This window comes from Bubalus kerabau, chromosome 12 (genome assembly GCF_029407905.1).
Source record: "Bubalus kerabau isolate K-KA32 ecotype Philippines breed swamp buffalo chromosome 12, PCC_UOA_SB_1v2, whole genome shotgun sequence".
Taxonomy (NCBI): domain Eukaryota; kingdom Metazoa; phylum Chordata; class Mammalia; order Artiodactyla; family Bovidae; genus Bubalus; species Bubalus kerabau.
In genome coordinates, this window is record NC_073635.1 from 28,166,353 (window position 1) to 28,189,446 (window position 23,094).

A 23,094-nucleotide genomic window follows, 5' to 3' on the forward strand; every position below is an offset into this window, starting at 1 on the left:
AAGTGAAGAAAAAGTAATCCATTTAGTGATGAGTTGTTACATAATTACATAGGTATGCTTCTTATAAATGTTTTAAGTATGGCTCCTCTACATTCCCTTTTAATACATTATAATACTCTAGTTCAGAAAAGTGGGGGAGAGGTCATTAGCATGCTTTTATATGGAGATAAAACTGGTAACATTAACTATAAGTTTAAATCATCTATTGGTACCTTGATACAATCCAAAATTTTGCTTATTTTGTGCCAAGATGAATGGTATTACCATCTAATTGATAGAAAAATCATATCCTCAAATAATGTAACATGTGCTTGAGAATGGGTAGCTGGATTTTAGAAACTGTCACTTCCTATCCCATACTCGTTCACTAATCTCTTTATTGATGCACCTAGAGGGAGGCCTAGCTTAAAGAGCCAATAAAACAGAATATTCTTTACATTAAACTTGTGGTTAGAAAAAAACAGCCACATGCTTATTTTTTTTCTTTGGATAGCAAAATTTTAACATAAGAAGACTAACTCTATTTATTTATTTTATCTGTATTCTAATCTCTTAAATCAAAAGGAAAATTAATATCTCTGCCTCAAAGTTTAGTTGATAATTTATTGTTTCCATTTTATCATAACCAAATACAGGACAAAAAAATAGTTGGTATATGCATACTGTATATTATAGTTTCAAAGTCAAATAATGTAAATCCATTAAATTTTAAATTTGTGATGAAATACTTGCTGTAAGTATCATTTCCTGACTGATGCAGGCTTTTTCTTAAATCTTCCTCTTCTAATTGAGATGTTACCTTTATATGCTGAAATTGCCTTCTATTCACTTTCTCATTTAATGCCACTCTCCTCTAACTTCATGACTTAATCATGTAAAGGTATTAAATCCTCAAAATGTCTTATTTTTAAATATAAGCTCTTCTTTATTCATAAATAATTTACCTAATCAGCCCAGACAGGGGATTCAGGGAAGGCTTCCTGGAAATGGTGTTTTTCTTATGAATTTGCATAAGCTCATGTCATGACATTTATATATATGTTTACGGTCATTGGAAGGACTGATGCTGAAGCCAAAATGCCAATACTTTGATCACCTCATGTGAAGAACTGACTCACTGGAAAAGACCCTTATGCTGGGAAAGACTGAAGGCAGGAGGAGAAGGGGACAACAGAGGATGAGATGGTTGGATGGCATCACCGACTTGATGGACTTGAGTTTGAGTGAACTCCTAGAGTTGGTGATGGACAGGAAGGCCTGGTGTGCTGCAGTCCATGGGGTTGCCAAGAACTGGACACAACTGAAGAGACTGAACTGAACTGAACAGTCATATTTAGGGCTTCCCAGGTGGTACTAGTACTAAAGGATCCACCTGCCAATGCAGGAGATGCAAGAGACGTGGGTTCGATCCCAGGGTCTGAAAGATCCTCTGGAGGTGGAAATGGCAATCCGTTCCAGTATTCTTGCCTGGACAATCCCATGGACAGAGGCACCTGGTGAGACACAGTCCATGGGGTCGCAAAGAATCAAACAAGACTTACGCAACTTAGCACACATGGTCATATTTAATATTGTCAAACTGTTCTTCAAAGTATTTGACCATTTTACACTTTTACCAGTGAGATATGAATGGGAAGCAGCACATTGCTCTTCTTGCTTTTTGACAAAGAATAACATTGATATAACATCATATACGATTATTCACTATATTTAAGTCAATCATTTAATACATCATGTATATAACTTAATATTCTCCCCACCTTCAATATGTAAAATTTCTAGACCTAATGCTAAATAAGCTTCTTTTTAAAATAATGTAAAACAGATTTGCATGCACAACAATGAGGATTAGGATCTGAGATGAAAAGGCAAGCATGCTTCTGTCAAACAGAGAAGATCAAGATTCGTAACTGACTTTGGGACCTGCTGGGTGGGAAGACCTGCTGCGTTACCTTCAGATACTGTCTCTTTACCTGACACATTGGATGCTTCAGCAGCCTTTTTGGGTTGTCCACCCTGGGCTGCTTTTTCTAAGTCCTTTAGATAGTTAAGCTAGTATTACTGATAGCTTATGTTCCTGATCTGTTCACCCAGGAGCTTTTTCATGAAGCATGAGTTTTTGTTTTTTTCTTTTATTCTTAGAAGCCGAGGTTCTTAGGTCTTTCAGGAGCTTTCTGATATATTCAACAACTCAAGAAACTAACTCTTACTCAATTATTAGTGCCTGGTGCTGTTTACACTCAGTTAAACCAGGATGGCTAGTTTACCAAAAGGAAGTTCCCATATTCATTTTCTCTTACCCAGTTATAATTGTGATTTCTGTTAACACAGTAATGGTTATTGGTAGTTAAAAAATGATAAAGTAGATATATAGGAAAACTCAATTTCTTAGCTTATTAAGTCATTAGAATAATTCTCTCCAAAAGTAAAGCTCAAATATATTTCTTCTTCAGTTTATTCTGAATTTTATACAGACATATATGAAAGTATACTTTGGCCACCTCATGCGAAGAGCTGACTCATTGGAAAAGACTCTGATGCTGGGAGGGATTGGGGGCAGGAGGAGAAGGGGACGACAAAGGATGAGATGGCTGGATGGCATCACTGACTCGATAGACGTGAGTCTGGGTGAACTCCGGGAGTTGGTGATTGACAGGGAGGCCTGGTGTGCTGCAATTCATGGGGTCGCAAAGAGTCGGCCATGACTGAGTGACTGATCTGATCTGATCTGATATGAAAGCAACCATACAGTAATTAGGGAACAACTGATCATCATTAGCTGGATAAACACACACATATACATACATATGTATAACTGTGTGTGTGTATATATGTATATTAATGAATATTTTTGAAATATGTTAACAAATCTCCCTTGGATAAGTATATAGCTACATGAAAATTCTATAAATTATGTCCAGGCCTTACAAATATACTAAACAGAAGGGGATGACAGAGTATGAGATGGTTGGATGGCATCACCGACTCGATGGACATGAGTTTGAGCAAGCTTTGGGAATTGGTGATGGACAGGGAATCCTGGCATGCTGCAGTCCATGGGGTCACAAAGAGTTGGACACAATTGAGTGACCGAACTGATAGATTTAGTGTATTCCCTCTTTAATCTCCCCATTCATATGCTGGGACTTTCTGATATATTCAACAACCCAAGAAACTAATTCTTACTCAATCATTTAGTGCCTGCTGCTGGATAGCAGCCCTGTTCAGACAGGGGACACCACACCAAAACTAGACTGGATAACAAGTGAAATTAGTTGATAGCTGACCTCTGGTATATACTATTTCTATTAAATGCTTGCTATCCCTAGGAAATATTTAAGAAAAGCTTCAAAGCTCTTTTTTTTCTAGAGTTTTATTACAAATAATTGTCCCAGAAGTGTGCTAATCACCTTACAGAACTTTACAAAAGTCATTTGGCCCCAGTGAGCTACATGGTAGTTTACCTATCACTGCTACCAAATCAGGCCCTCGCTCAACACTGGCATTTCTAAAGTTCATCCAAGGTTTTTCATACCTATTTACTACCCTCTCTGCAAGCCCAAGATTCCTCTCTTTGTCTTTATGATGATTTACTCTAAGTATGAAAGCAAGATGGCAGGAGTCCCCATAAAAACACACATAATGATAAAAGATTCCATACTGCAAAGAGACTGGGAACAACTATTCAGGAATAACACCTCTAAGTTAATAATGTCTGTTCAACAAAGTTGGTTTAGTTTCCCAAGCATTTTCTCCCTAACACCTTATGCTTTAAAATATCTCAAATATTCATTTAAGTGATGGGAAAATCAGAAAATTCCTAAATAACAATATCTTTAAAAATAATCTCATTTCCTAAAGAAATGCAAGCTCATAAACACATTTTAATATTTTATTAACAGTTAGTGATGCATGGCCCTATACACTGACTTCTAAGCAAAGCATCAGTAATTTTAAGAGAAAAGGGACTCCCAGCATGAAATGTGCACAGAGCATTTGACACAGCTATTCTGACACTGGGGATGTTTTGACCCTGTGTTAGTAAGTACAAATATTTCAGTCAGAAGTATGCTGATTTTGAAGAAAAAATATGCCAGAGCAAATTTTATGAAGCTAATTTAGCCAACAGATCAATTCTCTACACAATGCAATTGAGCCATTTTCACTTTTGTCTTTTTTCATTTCAACTTTTCTGGAATGATCTATTGCTATCACTTTTCTATATAAATTAAATGAAGATCTGATTCCTGGATTTGTCCATATTAAGTTTTATCAATTATAGCTTGGTCATTTTCCCTTTTGACCACTATTTCTATGAAATCCCATATTGTTTAAGTATTACCAAGCTTTAATCCTCCTGTTGATTTATAGTCTCTAGCTGATTCCACCTCGTGAAGTTTTACGTACTGTCACTTGTTATATTTTGCCACAGTTCAGTTCAGCCGCTCAGTCATGTCTGACTCTTTGTGACCCCATGGACTGCAGCACACCAGGCTTTCCTGTCCATCACCAACTCCCAGAGCTTGCTCAAACTCATGTCCATTGAGTTGGTGATGCCATCCAACCATCTCATCCTCTGTTGTTCCCTTCTCCTCCCGCCTTCAATCTTTCCCAGCATCAGGGTCTTCCCATGAGGTGGCCAAAGTATTGGAGTTTCAGCTTTAGCATCAGTCCTTCCAATGAATATTCAGGACTAATTTTCTTTAGGAGTGTCTGGTTGGATCTCCTTGCAGTCCAAGGACTCTCAAGAGTCTTCTCCAACACCAGAGTTCAAAGCGTCAGTTCTTCGGAGCTCAGCTTTCTTTATAGTCCAATTCTCACATCCATTCATGACTACTGGAAAAACCATAGCTTTGACTAGATGGACCTTTGTTGGCACAAATTAACGTCTCTTCTTTTTAATATGCTGTCTAGGTTGGTCGTAACTTTTCTTCCAAGGATCAAACATCTTTTAATTTCATGGCTGCAGTCACCATCTGCAGTGATTTTGGAGCCCAGAAAAATAAAGCCTCTCGTTGCTTCCATTGTTTCTCCATCTATTCGCGATGAAGTGATGGGACCAGATGCCATGATCTTAGTTTTCTGAATGCTGAGTTTTAAGCCAACTTTTTCAATCTCCTCTTTCACTTTCTTCAAGAGGCTCTTTAGTTTCTTCACTTTTTGCCATGAGGGTGGTGTCATCTGCATATCTGAGGTTATTGATATTTCTCCTGGCAACCTTGATTCCAGCTTGTGCTTCATCCAGCCCAGCATTTCTCATGATGTACTCCAGAGAAGTTAATAAGCAGGTGACAATATACAGCCCTGACGTACTCCTCTCCCAATTTGGAACCAGTCTGTTGTTTCATGTCCAGTTCTAACTGTTCCTTCTTGACCTGCATACAGATTTCTCAGGAGGCAGGTCAGGTGGTCTGGTATTCCCATTTCTTGAGGATTTTTCCACAGTTTGTTGTGATCCATACAGTCAAAAGCTTTGGCATAGTCAATAAAGCAGAAGTAGATGTTTTTCTGGAACTCTCTTGCTTTTTTGATGATACAGCAGATGTTGGAAATTTGATCTCTGATTCTTCTGCCTTTTCTAAATCCAGTTTGAACATCTGGAAGTTCACAGTTCACATACTATTGAAGCCTGGTTTGGAGAATTTTGAGCATTACTTTACTAGTGTGTGAGATAAGTGCAATTGTGGAACAGTTTGAGCATTCTTTGGCATTGCCTTTCTTTGGGACTGGAATGAAAACTGACCTTTTCCAGCCACTTCTGTGGCTACTGCTGAGTTTTCCAAATTTGCTGGCATATTGTGTGCAGCACTTTCACAGCATCATCCTTTAGGATTCCAAATAGCTTAACTGGAATTCCATTACCTCCACTAGCTTTGTTCATAGTGATGCTTCCTAAGGCCCACTTGACTTTGCATTCCAGGATGTCTGGCTCTACGTGAGTTATCACACCATCATGGTGATCTGAGTCACAAACATCTTTTTTGTATAGTATTTTGCCACAGTTTATTATTTACACTGCACGTGATTTTCCCTGGGTCACTAATCGTGGTTTTCACAAAGATGTCCTCATTTTTCACTGTGCTCTCCAGTTACATTTTAGCCATTTTCAATCTTATTTTGTGTTTATTATTCTTACCAGAATATTTGTTAGAGGAGTTTTATTTAAAAGTCTTCGTATTTATTTCTTGGAGCAAAAAATATTACTGATTGTTGTAGGTAGCAGGCAGGGTGTAAGCATTCTGCTTCAGCAATAAATCTTTAAATGATGACCAAATGAAGCTTAAATAGTTTGTGAAAAGCTGATCAGTGCAGTAAAGCTCTAGAAATGCACTGTGGGAATACTGGAAGGGCACTCAATGGCTTACTTCAGATGTACAAGAATAAGAAATTACTGAACCATCAAATTAGACAACTGAGAAGCTGAAAACTGAAAACAAAATACAAAATTATTTAGTGTACACGCTAGAACCTATATAATATGGTAAGTGACTGCAGGCCTGCTATAAGGTACAGGAGATGAGAAACAGACTGTGGATGGATGGAATTTCAGATACTGCAAGGATTGCCTAGTAACAGGTAGTACGTGAGGGCAGTGTCCCTTTTAGTGCCTAATTGTATTAATGATGTCCAGTTGAGAAACTAGGTGTCACTGACCTGGCAAATTTCTCACTTCTCCCAGGTTACTTTGACAAATAATTTTCATGAGGCATGGGGGTTCTGGCCCTTGATAATATGAGCTTCCACAGCTCTCCTTTGCAGATTCCACAGAAATGAAAGTGAGAGCAGCCTTAAAACAAAGGATAGAATGTTGATCAGAAAATGAAGTGCTATGATTATACTGAAAGGAGAAAATCTTTTCTTATACAGGTCTTCAGAAATAACAGAAACTGTGCTAGTGGCTTAACCTGTACTTTAATCTCTTTTACTTAGTCCCTATCTAGGCAGTTAATGAGGAGTTGTAAGAATTGTGGTACATTCTATAATAGATATAGAGACAAGTGCTTTAAGAGCACAAAGGAGAAAGTAATTTAATGTACATGGCAAAGCCTTCCCAAGAAATGGCATTGATTTGGGTCCTGAAGGATGAATAACTAAGAAGGTTATTATTAGAGAAGGAAAGAGAAGGGAACAGCTAGGGTGTCTTGAATTAAATCCCTGGCTGTGAGTTGCCAATAATGATGTCTATTAATTACATAATTCTTTGATCTGCTTTTGAGGCAGATCTTGGGTTGAGTGAGAATCTGTAGGTGCCTATAGGCAATTGATGGTTTCATGTGCTCTCCATCTCCGGGTTAGGAGGCTCAGGTCATTGATCACAGTGGTATGCAAAGATTCCAGAATCCACGGGTAATTTGCTTTCTTTAAATTTTAGTGGTATAGCCCTCCATTTAACATATTCAAATAGATTACCTACTTCATCAAAATACACCTTTTAAAAATCTTTTAACTTGACCAAAAGCAACAAAGCTGTTAAAAAAAAAAGTGGGGAAAAAAATACCTTAGCAGTATTTTACCCTGTTCATTTTTAACAGCTCCTGCAACACTTATGCTCAATGTGATTCTTGGTTACAAGGATTTCCTTGGTTGTTTTTGTCTTCTCAACTTCCAACTATCATGCTAGGAAATCCTCTAAAATGTATACAATTTTACTTATAATTATTGATATTTTTAATCATATATTTGCAAAACACAATTTCATTTTTTTAATGAGTCAACTGAGCTAAATTTATCCTTTTACCCATAAAATTAACATTGTTTTGCTATATACATAGTTCATTTATTTTAACAAATATATAGTGATAGCTTTTTAGGACTCCAGAATGAATAAGACAGGATCCCTGAACTCTGGAGAATTAGAGGTGCACATTTTATTAATTAGGTGTACTTTTCCTAATTATTGAGCATGAGAAGTTAAAAGTATATACCATATCATTTCAGAAGAAAAAAGAGATTTATTGTTTTTTTGTGGAGAATCCAGAAAGGTATCATGGAGGAAGTGCCATATGACCTGTGCTTAAGTGTTGACAATGAACACATGGAAATGGAAAAAGGTTGTTCTAGGGAAAGAGAATAATAAATAAGGCCATATATGCTAAAAGGTATATGTAGCCACACTGAAGAATAAACAAAGGTGTGAGTCACCTGGGGGCAGGGTTACTAAGAAAATCACTGATGACAGAACTTTCTCAGTTTAAAAAAAAACAACAAGCCCACAGGAAACAGCTGAAATAAATATGAAGATTTGACTTTCTAAATTTGGACATAGTTCTTAAAAAAAATCACCACTAACATACATTAATCCCAAAATTTACACTGGCTCTAGATCTCACAGCTAAAACGTAACAAGGAAATGAGGTTTGGAACCAAACAGCATTCAAGAATATAACTCATCTATTATCCTCAGATAGCAGTAGAAATGTTATCTCCACTGTTACCGTCATATATTTATGAATTAAAAAAAAACAACAACAAAGCCTGAAGTGAGATATTAAGCTGCTAAAGTTGAAAAAGACAATCAATTTTTTCAGGCTGACTGAGAAAACCAAAGGCCAGAATGTGTTACTCTTCAATTTGCGGCTGTAGTTTCAACAGAAAAAAATGACAGAGCATTAGTCACATTATGTAGTACAATAATGGCCCTGGGGTGGGGTAATTATCAAATAATGACACCTTTGAAACTGTTTGACTAATGCTGTAAATTATTTCTGTATTATACAAAAAGCGTTATCATATGATTTTTTGATGACTTTGGATTACAAGGGATTAGCTAGCACCACTGAAAAGCAACTCATTTAGGAGAATTTAAAATGAAGAGCAGGCTGAAGTTTTCATGGCTATTAATTAAACTTGATACACTGGAAGAGGCAATCAAGACTTTCAGTCAGGTACGCCAGCACAGACCTCTGAAGTCCAATTTGTAATACACATCTAAAGTCATTTACAAAGACATTTTAAAAATAGAAAAAAATGTAATGGAGGAAAAGAGGCATTTCTAAGAATTGAAATTTAAAAATAACAAAAAAGAATATTTCCGGCAGTAATCACAAGGACTACATATACAGTTTCAAAGGAAAAACACCTTCTATTTGGGTGCAAACAGTTGTAGAACAAAAAAAAAGAACTCAGTAAATAATTTTTCATCAGTGTGTCAAAAAAAATGTTCAGGTTTTTTGCAAAGGCTTTTGTGGCTCAGCTCGTAAAGAATCCGCCTGCAATGTGGGAGACCTGGGTTTGATCCCTGGGTTGGCAAGATCCCCTGGAGAAGGGACAGGCTACCCACTCCAGTATTGTGGCCTGGAGAATCCCATGGACTGTATAGTCCATGGGGTCACAAAGAGTCGGACAGGACTGAGTGACTTTAACTTTCACTTTGAACTCTAAATTCTATAGATCATTTTTTTCTTTTTTAATTTAAATTAACAACATTCAGGATTTAATCTTTGTGCAAAGCTAACGTCTATCTGTCAGAAATCCAGACACCCCCCAACACACACAAATAAATCCTTCTAAGTTTATTTGGATTAATAACTTTACAAACCTATGAACTTCTATAGCAAACTCAAAGAAGAAACTGAAAAAGGTTAAGGAGGTAAGAAAGTAACACAAAGACAAGATTCTTCAGCATTTTTTAATGCAGTGGCATCAACAGTAGCCTTGGAGAGAAATAACACTTTTCCAAGCTTATTGATGCCTGCACTGAAGGCACTGAGAAAAATATGCCATCCATACAAAGAATGCAAGCCTGTGGAACTATTACCAACAGACTGCAAAAGAGAGACGGAAAAAACTCAAACTAAACACAAGATTGCTTTAAACTGTGTGGGGCTTTATTTGAAGGACTCTGATTTGGTATTCCCAAATCTTTTCATTCTAACCAAAGCATAAAAATATAAAGCTAAAACTTACCTGATAATATTACCGATTCTGAAATACATATATATTAAGACAAGTAATCAGGGATTTTAAGAATTTTTAAATGGTGGATAGCTTGTGTACACAAAATGATTCTTTACTTACATACTCTCTAAAGGGGTTGGTTCTCTCTGGGTTGTTGCTGCCAAGATTTGTTCAGTTTCACCTGGCAACAATTTTAATGATGCCTGAAAGGACCCCTTTCTTGTGGTCCAATATTCCCAAGTTATTATGTTCAGTTCTCCCACATTTTCAGGTGGCATTTCCCATTTTTTTCAGTCAACTAGATTCCGTGGAAAAAACAAACCAACCCAGGCCTTTCTTCTTTTGAAGGCTAATCCTTTTCCCTTTAAAAAAATTTCCTGTTTCCCTAAGATATTATGCTTTGAAACAGTCTATAGAGAGACTGTTTTGACATTTTTAAAGATAAATTTGAATTTAAGTTTGTAAACCAAGGTAAAGTTCTGTTAGAGAAAAAATTTATATATAAAATACTTTCAAAAATGTTACATTATGATGCAGTTGAGTAGACAGGTAAATAAATATATACCAACTCACGATATTACCTACAATGTCAGTAACAGTCTTAATACTTTATATCAAGCTCCCAGAACATGAAAATAATGCCCACATGTAACTCAGGCTTACAGAATAAAATACAATAGACTGGGTGGTTTAAACAATAGACATGAATTTCTCACAGTTCTGGAGGCTGGAAGTCCAAGATCAAGGCACCAGCAGCTTTGGTTCTCTTCCACGTTCATAGAAGGTTGTCTTCTTCCTGTGTCCCTATATGGCAGAGAGAAGAGGCTCTGGTGTCTCTTCATCATCTTCTACGTGAGCTAATACCATTATGGGGACTCCACCATCATGACCTCATCTAAACCTAATTACCTCCCAAAGGCCTCACCACCTAACACTCACACTGGGTGTTAGTGCTTCAACATATGATTTCAGGGAGAACACATTTAGTCCATAATACCAATTACATGATATTTTGAAGTACCTTAACTCCTCTATTCTCTGATCAGGCTTCCCTGGTGGCTTAGACGGTAAAGCGTCTGCCTACAATGCAGGAGACCTGGGTTCGATCCCTGGGTTGGGAAGATCCTTTGGAGAAGGAAATGGCAACCCACTCCAGTACTCTTGCCTGGAAAATCCCATGGATGGAGGATCCTGGTATGCTACCGTCCATGGGGTCGCAAAGAGTTGGACACGACTGAGTGACTTCACTAGCTTTACTGTATTCCAATTGTACTCAAATCCTGCCAAAGCTAAGGTGTATCTGAATGTCATGTTTTGTGCTTAAATGAGATTTCTTTTAGCTGAAAAATGCAGGTGCTCTTTTGGGGAAATAAGACATAATAATATAAAGAAACTTCCCAAAGCACCCCATTTTGAGTTTCCAATAAAGAACATAATAGCAGTTCAAAAAAATATTTCCAGAGCACCCAGTATATAGTAGACACAGGCCCAGTACTAAGGATTACAAAGATGAATGAGACAATGACCATGCTGAAGAAAGTATCAGATCAGATCAGTTGCTCAGTCGTGCCTGACTCTTTGCGACCCCATGAATCGCAGCACGCCAGGCCTCCCTGTCCATCACCAACTCCCGGAGTTCACTCAGACTCACGCCCATCCAGTCAGTGATGCCATCCAGCCATCTCATCCTCTGTCGTCCCCTTCTCCTCTTGCCCCCAATCCCTCCCAGCATCAGAGTCTTTTCCAATGAGTCAACTCTTCGCATGAGGTGGCCAAAGTACTGGAGTTTCAGCTTGAGCATTATTCCTTCCAAAGAAATCCCAGGGCTGATCTCCTTCAGAATGGACTGGTTGGATCTCCTTGCAGTCCAAGGGACTCTCAAGAGCCTTCTCCAACATCACAGTTCAAAAGCATCAATCCTTCAGCGCTCAGCCTTCTTCACAGTCCAACTCTCACCTCCATACATGACCACAGGAAAAACCATAGCCTTGACTAGACGAACCTTTGTTGGCAAAGTAATGTCTCTGCTTTTGAATATGCTATCTAGGTTGGTCAAAACTTTCCTTCCAAGGAGTAAGCATCTTTTAATTTCATGGCTGCAGTCACCATTTTCAGTGATTTTGGAGCCCAAAAAAATAAAGTCTGACACTGTTTCCACTGTTTCCCCATCTATTTCCCATGAAGTGATGGGACTGGATGCCAGAAGTATACCAAATAATAAAATAGTAAATCTTATGAAGAATTTAAATTCATAAGCTTCAAAAAAGCAAGAAACCATTTCCCTGAATAAGCTCATCATAAAACTAATGGCTACAGGTCTCAAAACATTTTTGAGCAATATTATGTGATATTTCAAAAGGAGATTTCCACCCCCCCCCCCACTGCCCCCTAGATTTGTGGAGAAGTACTGTGCTACTTGGAAATAATCATTTCTTGGAAATAATCACAAGTCAGTAAAATGCCTAAAGTCAAGTCTGAATTTTAAAGTATCAAGTTCAGTTTATTTAAAGTTCTAAAAGAGCAACATAGTATCCTAATTTATACACTGGTATCTATGGCTAAAGGAGCAACATTAGGATTTCTTTACACAAGCTATCTTATCTCATGTTAACTTATATACTCAATGGTGCCCTACAGACCTGAATGAGAGGCAGGATGATTTCATCTAGCTGGGTGTTGCTTTGATAAGTCTGTTTCTCTTTTCACATGATCAATCACCAAATGTCTACTTCAAGTAAGAAGTAGGACTAAATATCTAACTCATTACCAAGGAATATAATGTAAGCATGTGGAAGTTGATAGACCCATAAACCCAGAATATTTAAAAATTTTTTATAAGAAATTTTCCTAATGGGAACAAAAAAGTGAGAAATAAAAGTACAGAAAGAAAAAGATAAGGGAGGCAGGAAGGGGATGAATAAACATTGACAGCATCCTTTACAAATACCTAACCATTATTATTCCACAAGAACAAGAAAGAATCTTGATTTTACAACTTCCATTTCTTTATGAATTTCTCTATCAGAAATCTTATATACTGAAAGTCCATTATATTGTGCAGAACGCCAGTCTTAACTGCAAATATATGACAGTATTAACCTTCATTCGTTACTACTTTTGATGGTTCTTCTTTCCCTAGTTAAGAAGCCTGTGTCTGGCAAAGTTCCACAGCCACAGTTGTGTCATGTACATTTCTGAGGAAGAAACATGGTTATCTCCAAATGTGGGTCTTCAGAAATAAGTCAGACTATAAAAATGAACCTAATATTAACTAAAGATGGAGTATCACAGTCAACAAAACCCTTTACCTGAATTCTGATATTAAGACCTAATATCTTTCTCTCAAGTTTTTAAGTGAAGATAGTGAAGGAGAGAATCAGTTTTGCCCAGAGTCACTTAGTTAACAAATAGCAGCAAGGGCGTGTTCTCCCAACTGGCATCATTAACCATCTTCAGTAAGTCATTTCAACTTCCAAGTTAAACTAGCATATCTTCTGTTAATAATACTTTCTCTCACCCACTACATTCCTATTACATTCTCTTGAATTTGCAGGACATTTCAACGTAAAACTGGTGAGAGCAGAATTCCCTATGTATCCCACTTTTAAAGGGAATGACAGTATTTTACTTTTAAATTAGGTTAAAATGGGTGTTGGTTTGAAATAGACATCCTAACATACGAAGGAATTAGCCTTCTAAGTTATGCTTTTGGAAAAATATTTAAGAATTAAGCACAGAATTTTCCCAAATGACTTTTGTAAACACAATGAATAAAATTATACAGGATTTTCTTATTTTACCTATTGATACAATGTGATATCAATACATTCCTTGATACTGAAACATCTTTATTACCTTCTGCTGCAGTAACCAAAACAAACAAACCACATGTTATATTAAGGCAGTGGACTGCAAGCTCTGTTACAGCCTGCAGGTTGACTGTAGGTATGCTCCACTGTCTTCTCCCTGCATTCAGGCTGAAGGAGCAAGAGTAATCATAGGAGAGGGGGTAATACAGAGAGACTGAGTGAATCATGCAACTGTTCTTAATGCTTGTGCTTGAAAATGGCTAATCTGACAACCATTCAGATTCCACTGGCCAAAGCAAGTCACATGGTCAAGCACAGCATCAATGAGGTATAGAAATAAACTCCTTCAACAGTGTGGGGAACAGAGAATGAATATTTGTGAAAAGTAATACAAACTGTCATACTTATAGTCAAAGAACAGACCCTTTCAGGCCATGGTAAATTATTCTTTTAATAAACTATGTGCTATTACACATATGCATAATCATAAGTGAGAGTGGGTATGTAATTTTTATGCTTTTTTCTCAAGGATTTAGTAGGCTGATTTTATTTGCTTAGTAAAATGAAATGGGGAGGTGGGATGGGGAGGGAGATGGGAGGGAGGTTCAAGAGGAAGGGGACATATGTATAATCCGCTATGGCTGATGCAGGTTGATGCTTGACAGAAAAAAAAAAAAAAAAAAAATCCTGCAAAGCAATTATCTTTCAATTAAAAATTTTTTAAAGTAAAAAATTGAAATGGGTAGCTTTCTATATTTTCTTTATGTTCTATATGTGGTTTTACTTATTTCTCTTAAGGATAAAAGATTTCACCAGTACTACCTAGAATTGGATCCTTTGCTGGGGGAAGTAATTACTGGATAACTTTAAAAAATATTTTCTTGTTATTGGTAGAATACCATTAGATTTTTAAGTAGTTTTTTATTTTCCTAGAAATCATCCACTTCATGATTTTCAAATTTGATAGCAATAAATTATATGTGCACATTTAACATGTTTTCTACATGTTATAACTCCTCCATCACTTCTAATCTTTATGGGATGTTCCACATTTACTATTTTGTGGTTTCTTGACCTTTTCCTCCCCATTTTCTAACACTTTTACTATTATTGCTTTTATCTTTACTGTAGTCTTCCTTTTGATTTCTCCTTTTCCACTTTCTAAATTATTTAATAAAAGTCTTGCTCATAGAATAAAAAAAATCTAGCCAGAATATTTTTAGAGCAGCATTACATAATCCCATTAAAATGAAAACTCAGTGAGAGCTGTATTTCTACCCCTTTGTTCACTAATAATCCTCAGGCGTCTAGCACAGTATCTTCTTCACACAGAGGAGTTTCACAGTATTCATTCAGAGAAATCTGTTTCTGTAGTCTTTGTTTTCTTTTAGACACTATGGTTATTTCTTAATTCCAAGAGGCTTGAATTTCTGTTTAAACTTTCAATATCTTATCTAATTCTGTGGTTCTCAGATTTTGACACCCATCAGGCTAGCTTGAAGAACTTAGGGAAAAAACACTGATTTTTACATTTTAAAACGTGGGCTCTCCCCTCAGTTTCTGATTCATTAGGGTCGAGATTTGGCTCTAGAATTTATATTTCTAATAAATTCCCAAGTGATGCTGAAGCCATGCTGGGATCCACATTTTGAGATTTACTGGCTATTTCATTGTATTAAAATGTTGGTTCTGCTTTGGAAAATTTATTTGAGTTAGCTATCACTTTAACTATGTTTTTAAAACCCTAAGGGTCATCATATATTTTTTGTGTAACTGAAGATAGACTAACAGTTGTATAGTACAATGTATATTAAAACAATTTAAGTCTTGTTTAATTCTTAGTATTAGAATAGCCTCCTCTGTTCATGGAATTTTCCAGGCAAGAATACTGGACTGGGTTGCCATTTCCTTCTCCTCACCAGACTACTCCACAGCAATAGCCTTAGTCCTTTTTCAGGAACCTATGTTGTATCAAGAAGTTTTCTATGCAGCGTGCTCACAATGAATTCATTCCTTTATTTACTTCAAGGCCATTATTAAAATCGCTTTTGACTCATAAAAACTTTACTGAATTATTGCCAAAGTAGCATTTCAGTTGTCTTCACTGATCTTCTCAAGTCAAAGCGTTAGTGGCTCAGACCTGTCCCACTCTTTGAGACCCCATGGACAGTAACTGGCCAGGCTCCTCTATTCACAGGATTCTCCAGGCAAGAATACTTGAGTGGGTTGCCATTCCCTTCTACAGGAGATCTTTCCAATTCAGGGATCCAACCTGGGTCTCCAGCATTGCAGGCAGATCCTTTACCATCTTTCCTGAGCCACCAGGGAAGTCCTCATTGATCTTTAATCAATATTAAAGATTTTTAATCATTGATATTTAATCAATATTAATTTGCAAATCAAGGGTATATCAGTTATTTTTCATCAAACATCAGAGCAAACATTCTAAACTTTTTAAAAGTTTTAGAAATAATTTCAGCTATGAACATAAAACCTCTCCAAAAATATTTGTATTTCAATTATGTGCAAGGATAAAACTCACAGTGCACAGCACACTTTTTTCACTGAAAGTAAATGCAGTGACATAGTCACGATTTGACAGAATTAACTGAAGAGAAAAAATTTCCACAAATGAGATGACCATGTTTATTTGTATATATTTGTATTAAATAAACAGCGCAATATGGGTGGAATAGAGTTGGTAGAGGATTTAGAAGAACAAAAGAATCTGGCAAGATGCTAAAGGACTTTGGAAAAGCCTGGTGTCTACCAAAAAGCAAAACGAGAAAGTTAGGGTATAGCAACTTTGTCCTTAATTCTAGTCATTTCTTATTTACTGACTTTTAATAGCTAATGGGAAGGGCAGAAATTCCACCAAAAATCACTGAAATATTTAGTATACCTAGTATCACAGCACCCTCTATCACATTATAATTTATAGAACACATTTATGTGCAGCAGCGGCTTTAACTGTGAATATTCATTTATGTGGAATTTTCTGGATCTAGTGCTTAGTTCATTACTTTTCAACAATGGATTTCTCCAGTTTTGGTATCATTAGCATCCAACCGAACGAGCATGACTGCATGTGCTGACAAAGTAACCCTGAACTCCACATTACTGCAGGTGTGATCCTAGTACCAAGGACCTAAGTATTAAGTATCACCAGATAATTTATCAGAGCTATTTATTATATTATATTGGCAAAAAAAATTCATTCAGGGTTTTTTCCTTAACATCTTAAGGGAAAACTGGAAGGAACATTGTGACAACCCAATAGAATTCTACCCCCTGACGTTCCCAGTTAAAAACTTTAGGGTTAAGACCCATCTGGTTTAATAAGCTTTCCAGGGACATCTAATGAGCGGACATCTAGTGAGTTTGAGAACCACGAGTAGGAGAAACGCCCGGTGGAGCAGTCTAGACAGTGGGAGCTGGAGTCTATAGGAAACTTGCTTCACCAGCTTTCACTAGCACTCCCATACTCGGTTACCACACCATTCCAATAAAGAAGAACCACACAATACTAGCTACATATATATCATCCGATCTACACACTTCCAGGAAAATCGAGGTTTCCAAGCATCATTCAGGGAGAATTTACGTTGATTTTGCTGACTTGGGAGAAATGACGTTTTCTGTTAATCTCATAGAAACACGCCACGCAAACAAACCTACATACACCAGGGGTGTTCCTGAGACTACCTTTCTGAAATCTCTTTAGCCTGTTTTCATAGCAAATTCCCTACTTCCTCATGGGCTCCAGACACACGCTGCATGTTTTTACAACACAGCTTTAATAAGCAAAAGGAAACAAAAGCTTTTATAGCACAGAGCAGTCTAAGCCACAAGGTCTGTGCCATCTTCCCACCCAAGAAAGAAATAGTGGACTCTTGTCTTGGGACTAATGAATTGGTAACTGAGAAAAATGCCTGAGAGGCGTTCAGGAACAAGTCATGAGGAAACAAAAAAACGTTCTGTTTTTCTGGACTTAAAACTAGAGGAAGAACTCAGCTTCCTCTCCATCTTCGGTATTTATAGCTAACACGTACAAGTCGCTTCCGCTGCGAAGTCCTACAAAGTACCTCCTGCGTGAGAACTCGGCAGGGCGAAAGCTCGGGTCTCTCCTTTTCCGAGGGCGAGTGACGAAAGCCCAGGCCACATTTTCTCTGGAAGATTCCGGGAGAAGGGCGCGCGCCCCCTCTGCGGGCAGCGAGAGACTCAGCACCAGATGGCGCTGCCGCACCGAGAGCCGGAGCCTGGGCGGCACGGTACAAGGGAAGAAGCGTCACCAGATTCTTTCCTCTGCGTCCGTCGCCGGAAGTGCGCGCTGGCGCCAGCCTCTGGTCCCGGATATTAAGACTTCTGGAGGGTTACCGCGTGAGGGCGGGGTTAGAACCGGAACCGAACGGCGACCGTCAGGCCTCGGGGCGGAAGCCCCGGGCGGCGCTAGTGGGGGCTAATTTCTGGTGGGCGCGCCTCGGCGGGAGCGCGAGGGGGCGGGGCCTCGTCGTGCGCTTGCGCATTGTGAGAACGTAGGCGCAGCGCGTACGTCTTTCTCCATATTTGCACGTTTGCTGGCCCGGCAAGGCGGAAATGGTGGCGTAGTAGGTTTTTTTTTCTTCCTGCCCACAGGGTTTGAGTTTCTGGCTGTGAGTCAGGTTTCTGGAAATCTTTGTGGAAAATTAATGGTATACTCGAGCTGTATTTTCCTCTAGAGTATTATGTGAGCCAAATGCCTGCTGGGCGCGGTCCCAATGCTGGGATGGGCCCAGCCTTTCCTTCTAAATGTCTTCCTGAACCGGCTTGACCCACCCACTGTGTCTTTAAGCACCAGTCCTGAGGCGGTAGCGGTGTCACTAAAAAAAAGGAATGCAGGCAAATACACTATTCGTGAGGAACATAAAAGCGCTTCTTATTATGTAAGGAAGCATGTCTTTTGGTCTTTTAGCAGTGCTTCAGAATTTAAGGAATTAATTAGCTTTATTTTCCCTTTCTGTCAAAAACACTTCATATTCTGTGTTTTATGGTGTGGTCTTGGTCTTGATCAAATTTTAGCTAAAGTAAGGCTGTCCGTGCTAATTGTTTGAAAGGAACAGCATGTCCCTTTTCCAATATTACGAGTCAGAGGCAAACCACTTAAAAGACGGATCGTGGTAAACTTGTGAGAGTTCACTGCCTTTGTTTTGTGATGCAACATGGAAACAACCAAGAAGGTTGCAAAAATAAAATCTGTGTGAACCTGCACCCAACCAGTTTTAATTTTAGACTGTTTCTGAAAGTGTCAGATGCAAGGTACTCCGTTCTTCCAAGAAATTTCTTCAGCTTTAGTAAAAACACTTTTAACTTTGTATTTCAGAATTCTTCCCGGTCTGCTGCCTACGTAAAAACTAAGTACTTGTGCAAGCCAGAGCAATAGAGACTTTTCAGCAGTTATACTGAGAGAAACAGACTGGGGAATACAAGCAAGATAGCCTGCAATAGCCATTTTACGATTTTTGGAAGAAACCTTTTCATGGTTTTGGTTGTAGGTGTTGTAAAGAGAGCAATTGTGGGTTGAGGAGTACCTTGATACTATATTTATGTGAAAAGCCAAAAAAAATTTTTTTCCAAAAAGTGAGCAATACCACAGGATCATTGAAGATTCATCACCAATAGTGTGAGAAGGAGGCAAGATGGAGTGGGAAGTAATGGAAACACTAAACATTAGCCTTCCTTTAGATAAAATTAGGTAAAGACCATGAAAAGGTCAGAGCCAAAGCAAATAGATGTGGAAAGCCTGATTAGGAAGACAGGAAAGATAGATTTTAGACCTCAAATGGAATGTGTAGAATAAGGAGTAAGTTCATTATATGGTTCAGTTTTGGAAATATTGCAGTTAGCTGCTTATTTTAACTTTCGGTACATTCCAGTCTTCCCTGTGTCTGGTATATAACCAACCTTAAATTGAGACAATGCTTAGTTTTGCCACCATTATACTAGTAACTTGCATAGTGCTTCATAGTAAAGAATTATTAATTAATTCTGGCTATATGTATATATTCACAAATAGTGGCATTAAAGCCAGTTCCCTGCGAATACCCTCAACTCTTTGTCCCTGACTTCTGCTTTCCTGGCAAAACCCAGATCATAAATGAATTCACGCATTTATCTTTTCTTGCCTGTACTTACACCTAGGCAGCTTAACAATTGGGTGGACTAATGTGACCTCATCCAAATGGTCTCTCCTACTCTTTTCTGTAGTTATTTTGCTCACTTTAAACGAAGTATCTCATTCTTTCTCTACACTTGGAATCACTAACTTTCTCCTCAACCAGTGACTTTGCCTCATCCTTATTGGAAAAACAGTTGTGAGCCTCGCCAAGAATTCTCTCCATCTTCCCACCATCTAGTCTACTTGCATCTGCCTCTTTATCTTTCCTTTAGTTTCACAGAATGATGAATCTTTCAATCACATGGCAACAGTTGAGATTGTTTTTAGTTTTAGCCATTTGAATGGGTATATAGTGTTATTTCATTTTTGTGAAGTATGTTGAAAACTTTACCCATTTTAAAAATTGAGTTTGTTTCCTTGTAATTAAGTTGTAGGAGTTATTTGCATACTATGAACACATCTTTTTTCTTTATTGAGATATGATTGGCAAACAAAGCTGTATGTGTTTATGTAAACACCTATATGTATACATGTATATGTATAGAACTTAATAAGTTTGGAGTTAAGTATACATCCGCAAAACTCACCACAATGTATGCCATAAATAAACCCATCACCTCTAAAAATTTCCTCCTGCTTTCAATTTTTATTATTAAGTGATAAGAACACTTAGCATAAACTCTACCCTCTTAGCAAATTTTAATACAACATTCTTAACTGTAGGGACTATATGTACAATAGAGTTCTAAGACTTAGTGATTGTGTTTAGCAAACTTTGTACCCTTTGAATAATACCTCTCCTTTCTCCTTCCCCTGTATACTTTTTTTTTTTTTTTTTGGTCAGAATGTGTGTTTTGAATATTTTTATTCCAATTTGTAACCTTTCATTTTCTTAACAACATTTTGAAGAAAAGTTGTTGCAGGTTGTATTTTTCTAGGAATTCATACATATCGTCCAAATACTAAAGTTCCCTAGCATAAAGTTGTAAATAAAGCCCTCTTAGTATCTTTTTAATATTCACAGTATATTACATTTAGGCCTAGAATGCACTGAAGGTTGATTTTTCTATATTGTATTAATATAACAATAGGGGGTGATACCTTTATTTTTGAAAAATAAGAATCCAGTTATTCCAACAGCGTTTGTTGAAAAGATTCTCCTTTCCTCTGCTGGATATCACATTTGCACCTTGGTCAAAAATCAAGTAATTTTCTGAGTCTATTCAGTTCCCTTGATAAGCATGATGTATCCATGTGCCAACTTACACACCTTTTTTTAAATTATTATTGTTTTGGCCATTCTACGTTTTTGTGTGTTTTTTGCATTTTAATATAAATTTTACAATTGATGTTTCAATTTCTAAAAAGTCTTTTGGGATTTTGGTTGGAATTCTGGTGAATCTGTTGATCAGTTTGGGAAGAATTGACATTTTAAAAATACTGAATTTTTCTGTCTATGATTGTGTCGTGTCTCTCCCTCTATTTATTTATTTTGATCTTTGTAATTTTCAGCATAGAAGTCTTCCACATATATTGTTAAATTTATTCTTAAGTATCTCATGTCTTTCATTATAAACGAATTTAAAATTTTTAATTTATTATAAATGTACTTTAAATTGTATTTTTAGTTTATTGAGTCATAGTTTTCAACTTCAGAATTTGTATTGGATTCTTATTTGTAGATTATTGTTCTCTAGTGAAATTCTGACATGGGCCTAATAGCTTCAACATTTAGGTCATCTATGGATCTTATTTCTATTCCCTTTTCTTATTTTTGTTTCCTAGTATGCCCAGAAATTCTTAATGGAATGCTGTCTTTGTTTGTGAAAAATTTTAGGCTCTGAGTCATGTGTTGTTTTTTTTTTTTTTTACTTCCAGAGAAGATTTTACTTTTGCTTCTGTTAGGAAACTAGGCTCAGAGCAAAACACCTTAGCTTAAATGGCTTTCAGTCTGTTAGGTCTAGCCTATTTCAGCTTCATTCTTACTCCTAGGGTGGCCCTTCTTCTGTCCTAACTGAAAGCCTGAGGTGTTTTTAAAGGCTCTTCCTTCCTCAGTTCAGTTCAGTTCAGTCGCTCAGTCGTGTCTGACTCTTTGGGACCCCATGAATCACAGCATGCCAGGCCTCCCTGTCCATCACCAACTCCCGGAGTTCACTCAGACTCACGCCCATCCAGTCAGTGATGCCATCCAGCCATCTCATCCTCTGTCGTCCCCTTCTCCTCCTGCCCCCAATCCCTCCGAGCATCAGAGTCTTTTCCAATGAGTCAACTCTTCGCATGAGGTGGCCAAAGTACTGGAGTTTCAGCTTTAGCATCATTCCTTCCAAAGAAATCTTAGGGCTGATCTCCTTCAGAATGGAGTGGTTGGATCTCCTTGCAGTCCAAGGGACTCTCAAGAGTCTCCTCCAACACCACAGATCAAAAGCGCCAATTCTTCGGCGCTCAGCCTTCTTCACAGTCCAACTCTCACATCCATACATGACCACTGGAAAAACCATAGCCTTGACTAGATGGACCTTTGTTGGCAAAGTAATGTCTCTGCTTTTGAATATGCTACTAGGTTGGTCATAACTTTCCTTCCAAGGAGTAAGCGTCTTTTAATTTCATGGCTGCAGTCACCATCTTCCTTCCTAGTTGCCTCTAAAGTCCAATTTATATTTTCTCAGAACTCTGGGACTCCTGAAAGCTCTTGGCTTCCCTGCTTCTAAGCTGCCTGCTTCTAAATCACTCTTTATGAGTGATTTCTCAGGCTCTGGAATAACTTTCAAATTAGCAAATGAGTCAAGAGGAAAAGCAGAGATGAACATAGGCAGACTTCTCTGCACCTTCTCCTTAGGATCTTGTCCTTTCAAGATGCTATCAAAAAGATATATTTAATATTTTACCCAGCTTTTCTAGATCACAGTTTATAGGGGTGAGACTACTTTTTTTTTTAAGTCTATTACTGGCAAAAATAAATGTCTTTATTCTGAGAATCTCAATGATGCTAATAAAGGTAGTACTCTTTTTTTCTGTACCATTGTCACCACTTCTTGTCCCCACACATCAGAAACAACCCAGAAGACACACCAGTGACTTGCTTTCTTGCTTCTGGAGGTGTCTCTAGGGCCTCCTAGAAGTAATATCCTCTAGCTACAGATGGCTTCCTAAAGAATACTCTTAACTCTCTTTAGGGTTTGCTTGACTCTGTCTTCTGCCCTGGCCTCCTTCCAATGAGGAACTATGATGGTTCTG

The 23,094-nt window shown here is 37.7% G+C and overlaps 1 long non-coding RNA gene across 3 annotated transcripts in view; it reads right to left on the reverse strand.

Annotated features, from left to right (window-relative positions):
• LOC129624442 (uncharacterized) overlaps positions 1 to 18,962 on the reverse strand; it is a 58,801-nt gene extending 39,839 nt beyond the window's left edge. For 2 of the 3 annotated variants that reach the window (XR_008700954.1, XR_008700955.1), the window contains exons 1-2: positions 17,792 to 18,962; positions 10,614 to 10,701 (exon numbers count right to left, since the gene is read on the reverse strand). This is a non-coding gene — a long non-coding RNA (uncharacterized LOC129624442). The remainder of the gene's footprint in view (positions 1 to 10,613; positions 10,702 to 17,791) is intronic. The other variant, XR_008700953.1, reaches the window with a different exon arrangement.
• Between the last annotated feature and the right edge of the window lie 4,132 nt (positions 18,963 to 23,094).